This window comes from Hippocampus zosterae, chromosome 21 (genome assembly GCF_025434085.1).
Source record: "Hippocampus zosterae strain Florida chromosome 21, ASM2543408v3, whole genome shotgun sequence".
Lineage (NCBI taxonomy): Eukaryota > Metazoa > Chordata > Actinopteri > Syngnathiformes > Syngnathidae > Hippocampus > Hippocampus zosterae.
The window spans coordinates 1,636,768-1,657,838 of NC_067471.1; the positions used below are offsets into that span (position 1 = coordinate 1,636,768).

The following is a 21,071-nucleotide window of genomic DNA, read 5'->3' on the forward strand; positions in this document are numbered from 1 at the left end:
AAGGAGGGCCAGTTCTGTCCTGGGCTGCTCCCTGGACACTCTGTAGGAGGTGGGCAACAGGAGGATACTCGCTAAGCTAAAAGCTATGATGGACAGTCGCTCCCACACCCTCCAGCCCGCCCTGACAGCACTGCGTAGCTCCTTCAGCCAGACTGTTACACCCGTGCTGCAAGAAGGAGAGATCCCGCCGCTGATGCCTACCGACTGCTGTCAGGCTGCTGAATAACCCTTAGGTCCTTCGAAACAAAAAAAACCCCCAAAGTTACGCGTTTTACAATTTTGGAAATGATGTATGTTGTGTTATACAAACATTCTTTTTTTTTTTCAAATACTCAAAATGTTCAAAGGCATCTGTGCTATCCATACATATAGTTTTTATTAGTTCTTTGGGATTTTTTATTCTTTATTTTTTGCAAAAGGAAAAAAAAAATTGTGTCTGGAGGTCCCAACCAAGCCCTACTAACAATCCCGACCGGACGTGTTCATGTAAAATGCATTGGTTTGAAGCCTCCTGCAAAAAGGCAAACTCATTTGCGATCCTCTGACGCCACCTAAAAGTTGCACAATTGGAATGACCTCAAACCAACAATGTGGCATGCATACGTCTGTCCAAGCGAAAACAAAGCGATTGACGTAAATCGCACATTTACACATTAGGTTTACGATGCATTCAAAAATATGAATTATAATGGGTCTCTATGGTGCAAAATAGGTAAATTGTGATGATTACGGAACCAAAACCTTTTTTATTATTGCTGAAATGCCTGAGAATTATCAGCCGGTGACGTCAAGAAATTTCGGCCATTTTAAAACCCCCCATAGGTTTCAGCTCTCTCGTGTTTTTCCGAATGCCTTTGCCTTTGATTCAAAGACAATTTTGCATTCATCGCAAACGGTGGACTACGAGGGATAAACATACGTGGAAACCTGTAACCACTGTAAATAGCACAGCCACCTTACGCAGTGTTTTCAATGCTTTTGCTTATTTATTACATTTATTCTACAAATATATTGCTAATGCTATATTTTATACAACACTTATTTTGAACTGTCGCTTGGTGCGTAACATAAAAGCGAGAATAAGTGGCTCTCCGAAATAGCAGACACCAAAAAAAGGATCTTTTCACAAAATAATATTTATTACAAACCAAAATAATACCGTCTAACGGAAAGCGCTGGTTACTAACAAAAACCAGGAAACAATATAAGACAACAAAAAACGCTTGCAAAAAACGGCAAGGGAATTGATTAGGCAAATTATGATTTATATTCACAATGGGACGGCGAAGAATGTAAAGGTCAATAATGCTACACCAGTAGCGTTTTCTAAAATACATGGGCAAACAGCAGTGGCACGGCATGCAATACTCCGGCAATGAGTCGATTACCGGAGCGCCTAGATATAGCAGGTGTAATCACCGACAAATAGGCAGCAGGTGTGCAGGCGGCCGAAATGGAACGTCTGCTGGGAGATGAGGTGCAAAGTCCGGTTCACCCCGGGATGGCAAGCCACCTTGGACGCATGCCCCCGCTGCAACACCTCCCGAACGCAGTGAAGGAGGCACAAACAGTTTCCCTGCGGGACAGTCAGCCAGGACTTGGACCCCATCTTGAGCCTCCTGAACCCTCCTCCGCTCGATCTACCACCTCAACGCCCCCAGGATACAATGGTATGGATACAAGTATGGATCCTGGTGTGCGGTCCCTTCCTGCGGGATTGTGGAGACGGGAGAGGGCGTCAGGCATGGTGTTCTTTGAACCGGGACAGTATGTGAGGGTGAAATTAAACCGTGTCAACAGCAGCGCCCACCGGGCCTGGCGTGAGTTCAGTCTTTTAGCGGAGCAAATGTACTCCAGGTTTTTATGGTCTGTGAAAACATTGAACGCCCCTTAGTCCCCTCGAGCCAGTGTCTCCATTCCTCTAGGGCTGCTACGACCGCCAGTAGTTTGCGGTTTCCCACGTCGTAGTTCGACTCGGCGGCACTGAGTCGACGAGAGAAAAAAGCGCAGGGCTGCAGCTTCTTGTCAACCGGAGATCGTTGAGACAAAACCACCCCCACTCCTGAATCCGAGATGTCCACCTCAACAATAAAAGGATGGTCAGGATTGGGATGTTCAAATCTTCTATAAAAATTGGGAAACCCCAAGAACCGTTGTAGTTCTTTACGGCTAGTAAGAGTTGGCCATTCCACCACCACCCTAGTTTTGACGGGGTCGGCTCTCAGTTTACCCTGCTCAATTATAAATCCCAGGAAAGAGATGGTTTGCACGTGGAATTCACACTTCTCTGCCTTGACGAAGAGCCTGTTTTCTAATAACCATTGTAAAATTAGCCCGACGTGCCGTTTGTGTTCCTGTAATGACCGGGAAAAAAAATCTAAATGTCATCGAGATAAAACAAAATAATCACATTCAACAGAATATTCAACATTCAACAGGTCTCTCCACACGTCGTTGACAAGACTTTGGAATATAGCGGGAGCATTAGTCAAAGCGAAAGGCATAACTAAATACTCAAAATGGCCTAAGGGAGTCTTAAAAGCCGTCTTCCATTCATCCCCTTCCCGTACGCGAACCAGATGGTACGCACTACGCAAGTCTAATTTTTAGAAAATGGTGGCCGATTGTAGGGGAGCGAAGGCGGAGTCCAACAACGGAAGTGGGCATTTGTTCTTAATGGTAATGTCGTTGAGCCCACGATTGTCCACACACGGCCGCAACGACTTGTCCTTCTTTTCAACGAAGAAAAACCCTGCCCTAACGGCGATCATGACGGTCTGATAAGACCTGCAACGAGCGAGCTGTTAATATAGTCCCTCAATGCCTCCTGTTCTGGATGAGACACCTGATAAAGCCAAGAGCTCGGCAGCGGGACGCCCGCCTGCAAATCAATGGCGCAGTTGTATTGACGGTGTGGAGGCAAAGATCGGGCGCGGTCCTTGCTTGAACACCTGTTGCAAGTCGTGATAGCAACTAGGCACTCTGTCAAGGCAGATGATTTCGGGGGCATCGTTGCAAACACGCGCGCGCCCCCCTACGGCGGATCGTAAACAATGCTCATAACAAAAGAGGCTCCAAATCTCTATGGCCGGGCGGTCCCATGGTAAACACATGGTAAGCCGAGAACAACCGGAACGGCTCGGGACTGCATCAAATAAAACCGCCTGTATTCGACGTGATTCCCAGATAACTTGAGCTTGAGAGGTTCTGTGATCTGGGTCACCATCGCCAGAAGACGCCCATCAAGATCGTGAACGCGCTTCTTTTTGGTTAGTTCCTCGATTAAACAGCCTAACTCTGAGGTAATGTCTGTATCGAGGAAACAATCATCGGCCCCCGAGTCAATCAGAACTCTGATCCGCCACGACCGAGACGCCCCGTAGATCTCTGAGCACCAGAGCCACTGACGCCCAGATATACCACACCAGACAAGACCCAAGGTGTAGGTTGTGCAAAGAGACACCTGAGATGAGTCAACACCTAACTGCAGGGTGTAAGATGCTGGCAGGGAAAGCCTACATGGAAAGCCATAACCAGGTGGCTGGCATAGTCTACCGAAATATCTGTGCGGAGTATGGACTGGAAACCCCAAGGTCAAAATGGGAAACACCTCCGAAGGAGCGAAGATCCTGTGGGACTTCCAGATCCAGACTGACAAGATGGTAATGGCGAACCAACCAGATATCGTGATCATAGATAAAGGGCAGAGGAAAGCCGTTGTAGTGGATGTAGCGGTCCCAAGTGATGGAAACATCAGAAAGAAGGAACACGAGAAACTGGAGAAATACCAACGGCTCAGAGAGGAGCTGGAGAGAGCCTGGAAGGTAAAGGTGACAGTCGTGCTTGTGGTGATCGGAGCACTTGGGGCAGTGACCCCCAAACTAGATGAGTGGTTGCAACAGATCCCGGGAACAACATCGGACATCTCAGTCCAGAAATGTGCAGTGCTGGGAACAGCAAGGATACTGCGCAGAACCCTCAAGCTTCCTGGCCTCTGGTAGAGGACCCGAGCTGAATGAGGGACGGACACCACCCGAGGGGTGAGATGGATTTATTTTTTTTATATTATATAAAATGAATCCTCGTCTCAACCCTCCAACCGTCCGACGTTGTCCGTCCCTCATTCAGCTCGGGTCCTCTATGAGAGGCCAGCAAGCTTGAGGGTTCTGCGCAGTATCCTTGCTGTTCCCAGCACTGCACATTTCTGGACTGAGATGTCCGATGTTGTTCCCGGGATCTGTTGCAACCACTCATCTAGTTTGGGGGTCACTGCCCCGAGTGCTCCGACCACCACAGGCACGACTGTCACCTTTACCTTCCAGGCTCTCTCCAGCTCCTCTCTGAGCCCTTGGTATTTCTCGAGTTTCTCATGTTCCTTCTTCCTGATGTTTCCATCACTTGGGACCGCTACATCCACTACAACGGCTTTCCTCTGCCCTTTATCTATGATCACGATATCTGGTTGGTTCGCCATTACCATCTTGTCAGTCTGGATCTGGAAGTCCCACAGGATCTTCGCTCTGTCATTCTCCACCACCTTCGGAGGTGTTTCCCATTTTACCTTGGGGTTTCCAGTCCATACTCGGCACAGATGTTTCGGTAGACTATGCCAGCCACCTGGTTATGGCGTTCCATGTAGGCTTTCCCTGCCAGCATCTTACACCCTGCAGTTATGTGTTGGATCGTCTCAGGTGCCTCTTTGCACAACCTACACCTTGGGTCTTGTCTGGTGTGGTATATCTGGGCCTCGATGGTTCTGGTGCTCAAGGCCTGCTCCTGAGCAGCCAGGATGAGTGCCTCTGTGCTGTCCTTCAGGCCAGCCCTCTCTAGCCACTGATAGGACTTCTTGAGATCAGCCACTTCAGTTATGGTCCGGTGGTACATCCCGTGTAGGGGCTTGTCCTCCCATGATGGTCCCTCTTCCAGCGCCTCATCTTCTGTTCCCCATTGTCTGAGACATTCTCAGAGTACGTCATCCGTTGGAGCCTTCTCCTTGATGTATTCATGGAGCTTGGATGTTTCATCCTGGACAGTGGCTCTCACACTCACTAGTCCCCGGCCTCCATCCTTTCGGCTTGCGTACAGTCTCAGGGTGCTGGATTTGGGATGGAACCCTCCATGCATGGTTAGGAGCTTTCGGGTCTTAACATCCGTGGTCTGAATCTCTTCCTTTGGCCACCTTATTATTCCTGCAGGGTATCTGATCACTGGCAGGGCATAGCTGTTTATTGCCCGGGTCTTATTCTTGCCATTGAGCTGGCTTCTTAGGACTTGCCTCACTCGCTGGAGGTATTTGGCCGTAGCCGCTTTCCTTGTTGCCCAGCTTTCATTCTCGCCATGATCTTAGCTTTCAGGTCAGTTGCTGCCTCGCTCAGCATTTCATTCATTGGGGCTGGCCACCCAATCTCATTATCTGCATTCATTGGGGCTTGCCTCCCAATCTCTTGTATGACCTCCTCCTCTGATCTGGCAGCCTGGGGCCCTTCACCATGGAACCTGCGTTGTACCTCATCAATCTCAAGTTGTGACAGCAGTTGCCGTTTGTGGATGTTGGAACACACTGAGCTACTAGTTGTTTCGCGGTCAACTGTGACTGTGGGTTTCGAAGTAGCCATTTAGCCCACATTCTCTGCATGTAACCCCTCTGACTAGGGTTGCTTGAGTAGTAGCATTCCAACAGAGCCATGTTATCGCATCTCGCCCATCTCCGCTTTGTTCCAGTAGCCCATTTTTCATCAAGGTGCTCTGGTTCCCCAGCACCTGACGCAGACCTTGTTTGGCCGGGCGACGTCTGAGCCGGCATGTCATTCGTTTTATTGTCTGTCATCATTGTATGAGGTAGGCATTAGCGTGAAGGATCTTGCCCAAGGACCCACACTGGATGGTGTTATGTGCTCATTTTTGCCCCAAGCGGGATTCGAACCACCGTCTCCCGTATGCCAAACCGATGCCTTACCAGCTGAGCTATCCAGCCGATATATATATATATATATCTGAATCTCTGAATCTCTCTGAAGCTCTAATATATATATATATATATATATTAGAGCTGTCAAACGATTAAAATATTTAATCTAATTAAAAATGCAACTGTCATAATAAACTCAAATCAACTAAATATTTAATCATGATTACTCACACATTTATCGTTTCTGAATTTCCTTTTACATTTTTTGTCATTTTTTTCCCACCATTTTAATGCTCTCATCAACATGGAATCATGAATCAGTTTTCTATGAGCCAAATGGAAATATTTACTGAAATAACAAATTCGATTTTCAATTTTACATGAACATTTTTCACTTGGTGCAGTTATTCACACATAATCTCTCACACAATATTACTGTCCATCAATAATGGTGAAAAAATATTTTGTCACACAGCAGCTGCTTTAACAGCTTTTTTTATGAAATCAAAATAGGGCAATATAACATTGTAAAGTGCACATCTAAGGTACACTAGTACTCAGCCTATAGTGGATTTAAACCATGGTTGCATACTTCATTTTTCTCAAGTTTGCTTTCAACACAGCAGTCTGTTTCTGATTATAATCACTATTAATGGAAATGGTTTTAATAGTGATTATAATAATCACTATCCATGTGAATGAATAGTGATGAACTATTCAGGTATACATGGGTAAAATAAGACCGACACACCCGTGTGTCTCAAGTATAAGCACATGTACATATACATACACACGGGTGTATATATATATGTATCCATACATATATACGCTAAGGGTGTGGAAAATAATCGATATTAATCGATACATCGATGCGCACGTCCGCCATTCCGAGTGCATCGGCTCATTCACTGGGTACGACGCGATTGACGGGTGAAATCGCGATTCATCACGATGCATTGATGGGTATCCGTGAAATCGCGATTCATCACGATGCATTGATGGGTATCGGTAAAATCCGATTCAATCGCCGTTTTATTCATGTTAAACGTCACATATCTGCCATTTCCTAGGCGCAATGAATGCACCATCATTGCTTTGCGTTTTGTGTTGAATACGGACGGTAGCCGTGCGTCACATACAGTCCAGTACACAACGAGCGAAACATTATGGAAGTTAGCGCACGCAGCAGCAAGGAAACTACTATATTTAATGCAGCCGCAACATTCAAATCTTATGTTTGGAAATACTACGGCTTCGAAAAGAAAGACGGAAAGCTTGATAAAACCTCCGTAATTTGCAAGGAATGTCGCACTAAGAAGCCATGCAACGGCAGCACCACAAATATGCAGACCCACTTAAACTGATGGCACCAGATCACCGACAAGTTTCCCTCCCGCTTCCCCGCCCAGTTCCTCGTCGGACACCGGAGAAACTCTTGGTAAACCAGGTCAGGATCAGAATAAAAAATGCCTCTTATTTTGGGAGTCCCCTTGCAACTCACTGTAACCGCGCAATGGCTATAACTAAGGCCACTGCTTATTTCATATGCAAAGACCTCCAGCCTTAGCGTGGTGGACAACGAGGGTTTCAGACAGCTCGTGCACGTTTTGGAACCCCGGTATAAAATACCAGACAGGTCTGTGTTCACTTACAAACATATTCCCGATGTGTACAACAAAGTGAGAAGTGAGATTACTGTGTCGCTGAACAGTGCGCAAAGAGTTGCACTTACAGTGGATGGGTGGACATCTTGCGCTATAGATTTATATATATATATATATATATATATATATATATACATACACAGGTGTATATATATATGTATCCATACATATATACGCTATATGACAACTGATAAGAACTAATATATATATATATATATATATATATATATATATATATATATATATATATATATATATATGAATATTTCATATAAGACACTCAGTGAGAGTCTGTTTGTGTTTACACTATAGCAACAGCTGTGAGTCTCAGGTGCCAAATTGTTTACATTTCCTTTGCACAAAACCCAATTGTGAAAGGGCTTAAATAAGTTGTTTTACAAGTTCTACTCTTTATAAGGAATAAAGTGGTATCCTTTTTGTAATACCATACTGAATTCCATCTTTTTAAAAGCTTTTTTTCTTTGCTTATTTGCATCATGTTTAATTGCACAATATCGCAACAAATTGCATTGTATCGTATCGGATCGCATTGATTTTAACTTAATGTGTATCGAATCGTATCGCCAGAAAATTCCATGTATCGTTTAAGTATCGCATCGCTGGCAGTGGATCGTGATGTGTATCGAATCGTCCTCAGTGCTGAGATTCACATCCCTAATATACGCACACACACTCAGTGAGTACAAGAAAGACAGCATATAAAGGCTTTTAAAAAGAGTACAAGACAAGTGAAACGAACGTTGTGACCAAACCTAATCTGTGAAGAACAACTCTTGGCTGCATCCTGCCAATGGCGTCCAGCAGTTGACGTTGTCCCTTGTGGTCCCCTTTTTCTCCACATAGTTCCTCCTCGTATTCTGATGTCCTTGTGCACATTGTTCACACTGAAATTACAACAACAATTTTACGTTTACGATTTTTGCAGAGCGATGTGTTGAGCACGAGCGCCTCTTTGTTTGCGGCGAGCAAGCTAACCGAAGCTAAACAAGGCCGAGAAACACCAATGTCCACCGAGACGACTTTAATCGGGGACGAAACTTCAACAAAAGATGTTTTGGTCGGTCCAGCAAGATGACTTTGGACGCCCCGAGTGGAGGTTTGAACACGTTAACGACAAATTCAGGAGAATTTAGTCAAGAGTGTCAATCCCTCCACGCTCATCAAACCCTGGAGTGAGTGGACTGCGGACAAGACAGCTATTGTGAACACTCTGCACACGGGAAGCTGCGAACAGAGAGCACCGTTGACCACCTTCAAAATAAAAGACACCAAATGTATGCATGCACGTGAGTGGTTTGGATTTCAAATACTGTAGTTTTGATATGAAGAAACCAGTCCGTTTATGAGCTTGAAAGTATATTTAAATCTTGGACTTCAAAGCCACCCGTCCCCTGGAGGGTGGTCGGACAGTTGAAAGGATTTCCTTTTTTTTCTGACGAAACCAGCATTTTTTTTAATCTGAGATCTCAGTCGTTTTTTTCATGGGTCAGATCTGATACCAAAACAACTGATAAGAACTGATAGCAATTTAACTTGTGTTTTTTTCCTTGTTCATCTTTTTGTATTCTGGTTCAGAGGCATGTAAGGTATTTAGTTCAGTTTCCCATCTACTCCGATTGTAAATATTTACTCAGTATACTGTATTTTTTTTGTTGTCCTGTCGGATCTTTCCCCTTGACTCCAACTAGAGTGTGCTGTTGCCAATCTCACTGTGACCTGAAGTAGTGCATCCTAACTCAAATAGATTTGATAAATTGACACACTTTCCCGTGACAACTTAATAGAAAGGTGCAACTGGTAGCTGCACCTAGGGTGGCTACACGATTTGGCGAGTTTAATAGATACAGTCTTGTAAAATAAAAATGTTTCACACTTATTTGTTTTAATGGGAGTAACTCGGTGAAGGCTGCCGCAAGGCGTGGTTACGCCTGTACCAGCACAGATTTTGATTGGGAGGAATGTCTGCGCCATTGACTGTCGGTGCTGGACAGACCTGGGGCGCTTGTGTTTTTTGCGCCTGCAATGGGCAGCATTTTTCACAACCTCGTTTTGTTCAGTGGAGATGTCGGCGCTGTTGGACAGTCGGCGGTGGTGCGGATGGATGGATGGCTGCTGAAGTTGAGGATTTGGAACCGAGAGTCGCCACTTGGAATTGAAATGGATTTCCATGGGACAGGAGAAGTGAACCTATCTTTTTTTTCGTCAATGGATGCGACTGCTTTTTGTTGACTTTGAAACATAGCTTGTAGCCGACGTGTGCACATTTTGAGCATGACGTCTCTGATCCACTGGTTAAAGGACACTTTGATTCTCTCCTCTGTTAGGACTGTACGACTGTCTGTGTTTTACGTTGTGTGTTGTGTTTATTATTTTACTTGATGTTAACTGTTTTGATAAGCGCTTTGTTCTCTCCGCCGCTGTTGTGAAAGCGCTATATAAATCAGCATGTATTGTATTTCAAAATAAAAGGCCTCTAAAATCTGAATTTTTACCTTTGTGCTTGTTTAAAAAAAAGTCATAAAAAATGTGGCCCTTGTGAGAAAAAGTGAATTGGAAATGGAAGGATGGACGGATGGATGCATGTTTGGTTTCTCTTTGGTTGTTGTTGTGTTTTCTTTTTCCCTGACTGTTTTATTTAGGTGAAATTAACAGTTTGGTTTGTCGAGTTAATCTTAAATGTGCGGTGATTTTGTTTTACTGTATTCCAAAGCAGTTATTTCAGCTTGAGTTCTTCAATTAAACGGTGTGGACTCAAATGTTACTTTTAAATTCAGTTTATTTACTTCACACAAATTTCAATAAACCGCTTCCACACGCGGGACACGAACTGGGGCCGCCGGTCCGGGACAATGTCCACCGGGATGCCATGGAGACGGAAAACGTGCTTGACGAGAAGGTCTGCGGTCTCCAAAGCAGACGGCAACTTGAACAGAGGAACAAAATGAGCGGCCTTGGAGAACCGGTCCACGACAGTGAGAATAACGGACCGCCCACGGGATGGAGGAAGGCCCGTGACAAAGTCCAGGGCGATGTGGGACCAGGGCCGCAGAGGAATGGGCAGAGGCTGGAGCAATCCCGCCGGAGGCCGACGCGAGGTCTTCTTGCAAGGCGGCGACCACAGCCAACAGTTCGCGATTGCCCACGTCATAGTTCGTCTCGGCCGCGCTGAGTCGACGAGAGAAAAAGGCGCAGGGGTGCAGCTTCTGGTCGACCGGGGAACGCTGGGACAGCACCGCCCCCACCCCTGAATCCGAGTCGTCCACTTCTACGACGAACGGAAAGTCAGGGTTATGATGTTGCAATACTGGAGGATTTGTGAATGCTGCTTTCAAGCTTGCGAACGCCGTGTCCGCAGCCGAGTCCCATTTGAATGGGAATTTAGTGGAAATCAGTCGGGTCAACGGGAGTGCCTTTTGGCTGTAGCCGCGAATGAATCGCCTATAGAAGTTGGCAAACCCCAAAAAACGCTGTAACTCCTTCCGGTTGGACGGAGTAGGCGTTCGTCACCGCCTGCGTTTTGTTGGGGTCTGCTCTCAGCTTGCCCTGCTCAATAATGAAACCCAGAAAAGAGATGACCGGTACATGAAATTCGCCTATTTTCCAACAAACGCTGTAAGACAAGTCGGACGTGTTGCTTATGTTCTTGCAACGAACGGGAGAAAATTAAAATATCGTCAAGATAGACAAAACAGAAGATATTCAGCATATCCCTTAACACATCATTGATCAAACTTTGTAATACCGCGGGAGCATTAGTCAGACCGAAAGGCATGACCAAATACTCGAAATGACCCAGCGGGGTCTTAAAAGCAGTCTTCCATTCATCTCCTTCCCGAATGCGGACCAAATGGTAAGCACTGCGTAAATCTAATTTCGAAAATATAGTGGCTGATTGCAACGGAGCGAAAGCGGAGTCCAACAACGGCAACGGATACTTATTTTTTACCGTGATGTGATTCAATCCACGATAATCAACGCACGGTCGTAGCGACTTGTCCTTTTTCTCCACAAAAAAGAACCCCGCCCCTAACGGTGATCGCGATGGCCTAATTAGACCTGCAGTGAGCGAGCTATTCATATATTCCGTTAGTGCCTCTCGTTCTGGTTGAGGCACCTGATAAAGCCGTGAATTCGGCAACGGAGCGCCCACCTGCAGGTCTATGGCGCAGTCGTATGGGCGGTGCGGGGGCAACGAGCATGCGTCATCCTTGCTGAATACTTGTCGTAGGTCATGATAGCAGTTTGGCACTCCGTCAAGGCAGATAGTTTCTGGGGAGTCGTTACCGGCACGTTCGCGCTCCCCTACGGCTGACCGTAAACAACGCTGGTAACAGTACCGGCTCCAACTCTCTATTGCCGGGCGCTCCCAAGAAATGACGGGGTTGTGAGTCTTGAGCCAGGGCAAACCGAGTATAACCGGAGCGGCTCGAGACCGCATTAAATAAAACCGTCTATGCTCGACATGGTTACCGGATACTTGGAGTTTAAGTGGTTCTGTTCTTTGTGTCACAACCGCCAGGAGGCGCCCATCGAGGTCATGAACCCGCTTCTTCTCGACCAACTCCTCGATAAAACAGCCTAAATCAGAGGCGAGACCGGTATCAATGAAACACTCATCGGCCCCCGAGTCTATCAGGTCCCTAACCCGTCGCGACCGGGACCCCCCCATATATCTCCCCTTCGAGTTCCAGTCTCCTGGGGTGCCCCGGCCGGGAGTTGATTCGCCGCGGCTCGGGAGGCTCCGCGCGGGGTCGTGACTCACGGTATTCGGAGAATAAAGGTGGCTGAGGTTCCGGAAGGCTGGGAGCAGCATGAGGTCCTGGTCGGTCGCTGTCAGACCGAGCCCGATCGTTGAATCGGCGCCTTCCCCCTTCCGATCCAGAGTTTTCGCCACGCAGCTGCATCGGTTCCTCCGCGGTGACCACCTCCCGGGGTCGAGGGTGATCTTCGGGTCCTGCTGCACGAAGCGCCTCATAGTAATCACCGCGGTACGCGGCATGCCGGGACGGGAACCGATCACCTCCACGTTCCCGGTCTCTCTCCCCTCAGGTGGTTGTCCAATCGTAAGGAGAGATCGATCAACTCCTCCAGGTCGGAACTGTGGTCGCGGGTCGGCAGTTCATCCTTGAGCTGGGGGTTTAATCCGTGACGAAACAGCCCACATAGTGCTCGGTCTTCGTAGCCAATCTGGGCGGCCAATAACCGGAACTCGATCGAGTAATCCGCCACCGATCGCCTTCCCTGGTGGAGTTCGAGTAGCCGGCCCTCCGCCTCTCTGCCCTGCACGGGATGGTGGAACACACGGCGAAACGCCGTAACGAAGTCGTGGAACGAAGACCGGAGGCTCGGCTTCGCGTCGCTCGTCGCCATTGCCCATGACGCCGCCGGACCTGTCAATAAGCTCATGATATATGCCACCTTCACGGCGTCATTAGCATAGACGGAAGGCTGTTGATCGAATATGAGCGAGGACTGGTGGAGAAAGTGCCCACACTGCCCGTGCTCACCCCCGTAACGTGGGGGGTGTGGAAGCGAGGGCTCCCTCATCATTGTGGGGAATGATGCGGGCGCCTCAGTGGTGGTAGGACAGGCATGTCCAAAGTCCGGCCCGCGGTCGAATTTCATCCGGCCCTCGGCCCCTGTCATAAAATCAGTGCCGTCTGGCCCGCAGGTTGGGCGCAATGGAACACGTGGTGCATTGACTGAGGTCTCGTAGACTGGTGAGTGATGTTTCATAGAGTACTGCTTCCCTCTAGTGGCTAAATGAGTAATAGCGTTCACTAAATGAGTAATAGCATTTAGACACTAGAGGGCATCACTCACGAGTTAACAAGACATCACTCCGTGTTTATATTGACTGATATGTCATATTTCAAATGATCCTTGCAGTTGTGGATATGTGTATTGCTTGTTCATTTCCCTGTTGTTCGAGTCAAAGGTTTTGTGACTATTGAAAAGTCATGGTGATACATTTTATGTTTCAAATCAATCAATTTGCACTCAGGAGACTTCTGTTTAAGAAAAAGTCAAGTGAATAAGCAGTTGCATGTGATATACCTGTTTCAAATGAACCAAAAGAAATTCTTAAGATTGTTGAAATTAAAATAAAAATGGAAATGTGAAACAGACTGGCTTACTAAAATTTGTTGAACAATATTGTTGTTCAATGTAAAGAATGTCAGCCAAGGTCGGCCCCCGAACATTTTACCACATAAAATCTGGCCCCCTTGGCAAAAAACTTTTGGACACCCCTGTGGTAGGACGAACCACGGGGGGAGGTGTTCCCCGTGACTCCACCCGTACCAAACGGGGTTCGAATTCATCGAACCGATGAGCCAGCATGGAAACCGCGCTGCGGAATTCCGTAAGGGCTTGGCCCTGCGGACCCATCTGTTGCTCTTGTCGGGACAGAGCGGACAAAATCTTTTCCATGTCTGCGGGATCCATGGCGGGCCGGAGAATTCTGTCACGTTGTGCCCGAAGCGATGGAATTATTGCTTCGTACACAACAAAATAACTGAAAGGTGAATCCCCGAAATAGCAGACACAAAAGAGATTTTGTCAGAGAACAAAAGGAGTCTTTAATGACGAACACAAAATACCCGACAGGGAGAATAACAAAAAACACTGGTCAAAATAAGGACCAGGGATAGAATAAAGGGAACAACAGAAAACGCTTGCGGAAAACAAATGGCAAGGAAGGTCTGATTAGACGATTATATAAATTTTGTCCGTAATAGGAATAATGGCGCGTAATAACAGCCACAAAGCTAAGAGGCAACAAATAATCCAAATAGTAATTTGAGCGAGAGAATATTGGCACGGCGTGGAATTCTCCGGCAGTGAGTAGACTGCCAGAGCGTTCAAATAAAGGCTGAGCAATTACTGCCAAATGGGTGACAGGTGTGTAAACGGCGGGAAGAAAGCCCGCCCCCTGCTGGCAAACACGGGACGTGACAGAAGAAGACCCAACACCACGTAGTCTTTTCTTCAGTTTATCACAACGCAACACGAATCGATTCGGGCTCCTGTGAGTCTCAGATTTCATCAGAGAGCCCCGAGCAACTTCAGTCACACGCATATATAGGCATAGTATGTTAATTATGTTAATTAGGGGCGGGCAGTCCTTCCCCTTATGTAAAAATCTGAAACCAAGAAAGTCAAGCAAAGTTCGATCTTGGCATTTTGACAAAGTACAGAGAATATCTGCTGGTCCGCAAATCTTGAGATTAGGTTTCCTCTTCGAAGGCACTTGACAGCCTTCAGGGACTTTTACGATGTGGGGGACGCAAAAGAAGACGGCCAGGGGACTGTTAATCACTCAAGGGGAAATAGGACCCCAACTTCACCCTACACTCTTTGTTTTAAGTACAAGCAGATGTTCAGGACAGAGACTAGTGTCAATAGTTCTCATAGCAAGATGAAATTCATCAACAATGTTCTACTACTACTTCTAGCGGAATAATTCCTTAACATTATTATTAACAATGAATGAATGAATGAATTATTATTAACACGAACCGTGGCCATGAGCATAGCTTCTGCTAACTGAAAGCGGACGTTTTGTTCATATGTACATCCGGCATGACTCTCCACAGGAAAAGCAGTGAGCAAGAGCGCTACACATAACATGAATCTCCAACACCCCCAACGCCTTTAGCTCACTGGGCAAAACAACAAAATTGCATAACAACACATTCACATTTCAACACCCTCCAAAGATCCGCATCGCAAATTCCCCAACCCTTGTTTTGTCGCTGATTTTGTTGTTCTTTTAAATATCCGAATTTATGTTTTACTGTATTCCAATACTCCACAGTTGATTCAATGAAATGCTGAGATGGTTTGCTGACAACATAATTGATTTCAGGTTTTGTACATGTAGATAAATATATTAAACTTCCCACTGCTTCCCTGTAGTGTTTTAACTTTTCTGCATTTTCAGTGTATTCTAGTTGTGGTTCACAAGGGGTCTGTCTTGGTTGACAGTTTTGCATTTCAAACCTTTCTAGAATCTAATAAGTCCTCCATTTTGAATCTCTGAGTGAGTATTTGTTTTATATCATCCATTACTTTTCCCCATTTTGCTGTCAGCATACAGGGAATAAACTGCTGTCACCACAACCTTGGTCAGCTCCTGTGATTTTGTTTCTGTGAAGATATTGTAGTTTTGGTTCACAAGGGGTCTGTCTTGATTGACAGTTTTGCATTTCAAACCTTTCTAGAATCTTTTTCACATATCTTTCCTGTGACATTTTAATTTCTCCATCTATTTGTTCAAAATCGAGTCCTAGGAAATGTTTCAATGTCCCTAAGTCCTTCATTTTGAATCTGAGTGAGTATTTGTTTTACATCATCCATTACTTTTTCCCATTTTGTTGCCAGCATACAGGGAATAAACTGCTGTCACCACAACCTTGGTCAGCTCCTGTGATTTTGTTTCTGTGAAGATATTGTCACGTTTGCGTGCGAGCCGAAGCAGGTTTGGGATCCCAATAATCGCAGACGTCAACAAGATATCAGTGAAAAACAAAATAGTTTAATATTTACAATAAGAATGGCTAACAAAAAAGCTTGCATCAAGAAGGCAAGGGAACAGAAATAGAACAGACTATGCGAAAGAAAAACAACGTATCGGAAAACACGCGAGAAAAATCCAATGTGTAAAATAAAGGTCTGCCGAGCAGAGAAAATAGTACAGAGAAACTAGAACGAGAAACACGACGAGAACGATAGCAAACAACAGGTCAACGAGCATGCAAGTGGCAACTGGCAAAATAGGGAGCCAGAGAAAGTAGAACGAGAACACAAAGCGCTTGCCGATTACAAGGAGAGAATGATTTTCGAGAACATAAAACAATAAACAAAACCAGGTGCGATACTAGGACAAAGCAAATACTCACAAACCCGAACGACTACGACGAGGAGGGCGACTAGAAGCATGAATGAGACATAAAGCATGGGCAATGCGGTGAACAAGAGCAATAGTCCGACGAAGGAGACAGGTGGTCGGTGTTTGGTTTATTAATGACACAAGTCATGATGGCGTTTGACTAATGCTTTAATAGTAGTGATGGGTCCAGCGACACCGATGCATTGATGCATGCGCAGGGCTCACAGAGCAAACCACGTGTCGGTGCATGTGCCGCTTCATCACGTCACGTGATTAACACATGAACTGCACCGGCGCAGTTTAGACTGCATCGGCTGCGTTGACACAGTCCAGGCTGCTAATTGACACATCGGCTGCGTTGACACAGTCCAGCAAAAGCCCGCACAGTGTATCCTAAGGAAGTACGTCTGGCGACACGATGCCGATTGACGAAACAAGCTAGACCCCACCCTCGCTCGAATAAAAATATGTTTGGGCAACACGGAAAACACACTGATTATCAGAAAAAATGTGTCCGTCTGACTTCTAGCGTCATGCCGGCTGTCATATAATAGGCTATTATTATATGAGAAGTGTTTTATGAACGTTTGTACTGTACGTCATACTCTAGTTCAGGGGTGTCCAAACTTTTTGCCAAGGGGGCCAGATTTTATGTGGTAAAATGTCGGGGGGCCGACCTTGGCTGACATTCTTTACATTGAACAACAATATTGTTCAACAAATTTTAGTAAGCCAGTCTGTTTCACATTTCCATTTTTATTTTAATTTCAACAATCTTAAGAATTTCTTTTGGTTCATTTGAAACAGGTATATCACATGCAACTGCTTATTCACTTGACTTTTTCTTAAACAGAAGTCTCCTGAGTGCAAATTGATTGATTTGAAACATAAAATGTATCACCGTGACTTTTCAATAGTCACAAAACCTTTGACTCGAACAATAGGGAAATGAACAAGCAATACACATATCCACAACTGCAAGGATCATTTGAAATATGACATATCAGTCAATATAAACACGGAGTGATGTCTTGTTAACTCGTGAGTGATGCCCTCTAGTGTCTAAATGCTATTACTCATTTAGTGAATGCTATTACTCATTTAGCCACTAGAGGGAAGCAGTACTCTATGAAACATCACTCATCAGTCTACGAGACCTCAGTCAATGCAACACGTGTTCCATTGCGCCCAAACTGCGGGCCAGACGGCACTGATTTTATGACAGGGGCCGAGGGCCGGATGAAATTCGACCGCGGGCCGGATTTGGCCCGCGGGCCGGACTTTGGACACGCCTGCTCTAGTTGATTGAGACGTCCCGCCTCTAAGGGGGAGTTCCAGAAAGTGACTGCGAGTGAGCACCCCGCATGTTTGATGACTCTGCCACGTTGCTATTAAAGTCATATAAAACGTAAACCTTGTCTGCTGACCATCATTACATCGGCTAGGCTAGTTTAGCTGTTGTCGTAGTTCAAAGCTTAATATGTGGCGTGGGTTGGGTCGGCGCCGCAAGTACGTGCTCGCGCGCACAGCTGAGAGCAGCAGACTATCGACTGCTGAGTGCTGAGACGCGCTTCACTCGAGTGACGTTGCTACAGTACGTGCATATTATGGAGCAGCTTCCGGACAAATACAAATTGTCCGCCGCGTAGAGCCATTTTGATCTCCATTTGGAGAATAAGGTATTCATTAAAATGTCCTTGTCTCACCAAGTGCCTCTCGGATTTTTGACATGTCTTATTCCTTGTGTGTGTGTCTTCTTCACAACAGAGGAAATAGCATGCATTAAATGCAACAGACTGAAATTTAAAACACTGGAGCATCTTATTTTTCTAAATCAAAAATTGTGAAGACAAAGCCCACAAGCATCCTCATTCACATGAATTTCACATTATTGAAACACATTGAATGATACAATATGAATGCATGGATGTGAATGATATTGTCAAGGGTCAATGTCATCTTTATTGTCAAATATGCTTTATGTATGACATGCAGCATAGATGAAATTTCTTCCTCTCAATCCTCAGTGCATACATGCATGTAAACATGCTGTGCATTAAACACACACAGCTAAGAAAGGATAGCAGCTACACTATATAAAAAATACATGTAATCTGAACAGTATAGACAATATAAACAGCATAAACAACAACAAGGGCGGCCCGGTAGTCCAGTGGTTAGCACGTCGGCTTCACAGTGCAGAGGTACCGGGTTCGATTCCAGCTCCGGCCTCCCTGTGTGGAGTTTGCATGTTCTCCCCGGGCCTGCGTGGGTTTTCTCCGGGTGCTCCGGTTTCCTCCCACATTCCAAAAATATGCATGGCAGGCTGATTGAACACTCTAAATTGTCCCTAGGTGTGAGTGTGAGCGTGGATGGTTGTTCGTCTATGTGTGCCCTGCGATTGGCTGGCAACCAATTCAGGGTGTCACCCGCCTACTGCCCGGAGACGGCTGGGATGGGCTCCAGCACCCCCCGCGACCCTAGTGAGGATCAAGCGGTACGGAAGTTGAATGAATGAATGAATGAATGAATAAACAACAACATAAACAATGGCGCTTGTGGCTACACTGAGCTTTTAACTCATTCAGTACCAGTCATTGGGTAGTGCATTGTATACACGTCATCATCAAATCAGTTTGTTCAGTCTGTCAAGTGGGTTGGCTGCAGGGATTTTGAAGGTCCAGCAGGTGGCAGTGGTCGGCGACACAGTATCGGTACAGTATCAACACAGTGTGTCATTGTGTCGACACGCCTCATGAGGCCTCATGGACCCATCACTATTTAATAGCATGAATCGCAACTCACGGTAACGATAGCAAGCTGCACCTTGCCTCTTGGGTTATACCATTTTAACTAGACCGGGGGAGGCGGGGGGGATAGTCCCTAAACCAGGGGTGCCCATTAGGTAGATCCTGATCTACCGGTAGATCTAAGACAGATTGCAAGTAGATCAGAGGAGTCTCGAGAAGAAAAAAAACAAACGAACATTTTTGTGTCTTTGTACATCTTAGTAATATATTTTTTGTGTTAATATACACTGCACATTAATCATCTTATCAGTCTCATTTTCACAAAAAATAAAATAAATAATCAAATAAAGCAGGTAAATCTTAAATTTACGGTGGCGAGTGATTACGTCATCGGAAGTTGTTAGCGCTCAGCAGTTTGCAATTGAAACTTGTGATCAGAGCTGTTGCGCTCTATCTTTTATCGTCATGATTCTCATTCAGAGTTTGCTTCGTGTACAATTCACCGAGGGCACGAGCAAAGAATTAGAATCTAGGAGGGCCCAGGGAAGCACTTTACAACGGTACGTGTGAGCTACGATAGTTAACAGGCTGCAAAAGTGAGTCGCATGCCTCCATTTCAGGCTGTTTCTCATCATGGCGTGCGCATGTGTGTGTGTGTGTGTGTGTGTGTGTGTGCGCGTGTGTGTTTGTGTGCAGTAAGGGTAGATCTCGGGAGGTTAGTTGATCGAATAGTAGATCTTCGATCGAAAAAGTTTGGGCACCCCTGGTTTAAATAATTTATAAATCCTCATGCGGTGATTAATCACAGTTCGGGTCTCTGTATTTTTTCCCAAATATTGCACTTTTCCAAAATACGACAACTTTTTCACTTTTGATTTTTGTTTTCACTATCAACTTTCAAAATATTCAGTGGCTAAGGCCAAGACATACATATATATATAAAAAAAAAAATCCTCATCTCACCCCTCGGGTGGTGTCGGTCCCTCATTCAGCTCGGGTCCTCTACCAGAGGCCAGGAAGCTTGAGGGTTCTGCGCAGTATCCTTGCTGTTCCCAGCACAGCACATTTCTGGACTGAGATGTCCAATGTTGTTCCCGGGATCTGTTGCAACCACTCATATCTAGTTTGGGGGTCACTGCCCCGAATGCTCCGACCACCACAGGCACGACTGTCACCTTTACCTTCCAGGCTCTCTCCAGCTCCTCTCTGAGCTCTTGGTATTTCTCGAGTTTCTCATGTTCTTTCTTCCTGATGTTTCCATCACTTGGGACCGCTACATCTACGACAATGGCTTTCCTATGCCCTTTATCTATGATCACGATATCTGGTTGGTTCGCCATTACCATCTTGTCAGTCTGGATCTGGAAGTCCCACAGGATCTTCGCTCTGTCATTCTCCACCACCTTCGGAGGTGTTTCCCATTTTGACCTTGGGGTTTCCAGTCCATACTCCGCACAGATGTTTCGGTAGACTATGCCAGCCACCTGGTTATGGCGTTCCATGTAGGCTTTCCCTGCCAGCATCTTACACCCTGGAGTTATGTGTTGGATCGTCTCAGGTGCCTCTTTGCACAACCTACACTTTGGGTCTTGTCTGGTGTGGTATATCTGGGCCTCGATGGCTCTGGTGCTCAAGGCCTGCTCCTGAGCAGCCAGGATGAGTGCCTCTGTGTTGTCCTTCAGGCCAGCCCTCTCGAGCCACTGATAGGATTTCTTGAGATCGGCCACTTCAGTTATGGTCCGGTGGTACATCCCGTGTAGGGGCTTGTCCTCCCATAATGATCCCTCTTTCAGTGCCTCATCTTCTGTTCCCCATTGTCTGAGACATTCTCTGAG

The 21,071-nt window shown here is 45.9% G+C and overlaps 1 long non-coding RNA gene across 1 annotated transcript; it reads right to left on the reverse strand.

Moving 5' to 3' along the window:
• Positions 1-51: 51 nt before the first annotated feature.
• LOC127593762 (uncharacterized) lies at positions 52-8,798 on the reverse strand. Its single transcript, XR_007960489.1, has 4 exons — positions 8,569-8,798; positions 8,346-8,477; positions 916-1,709; positions 52-228 (listed from the first exon to the last, which is right to left on the reverse strand). It is a non-coding gene; the product is annotated as an uncharacterized LOC127593762 (long non-coding RNA).
• Between the last annotated feature and the right edge of the window lie 12,273 nt (positions 8,799-21,071).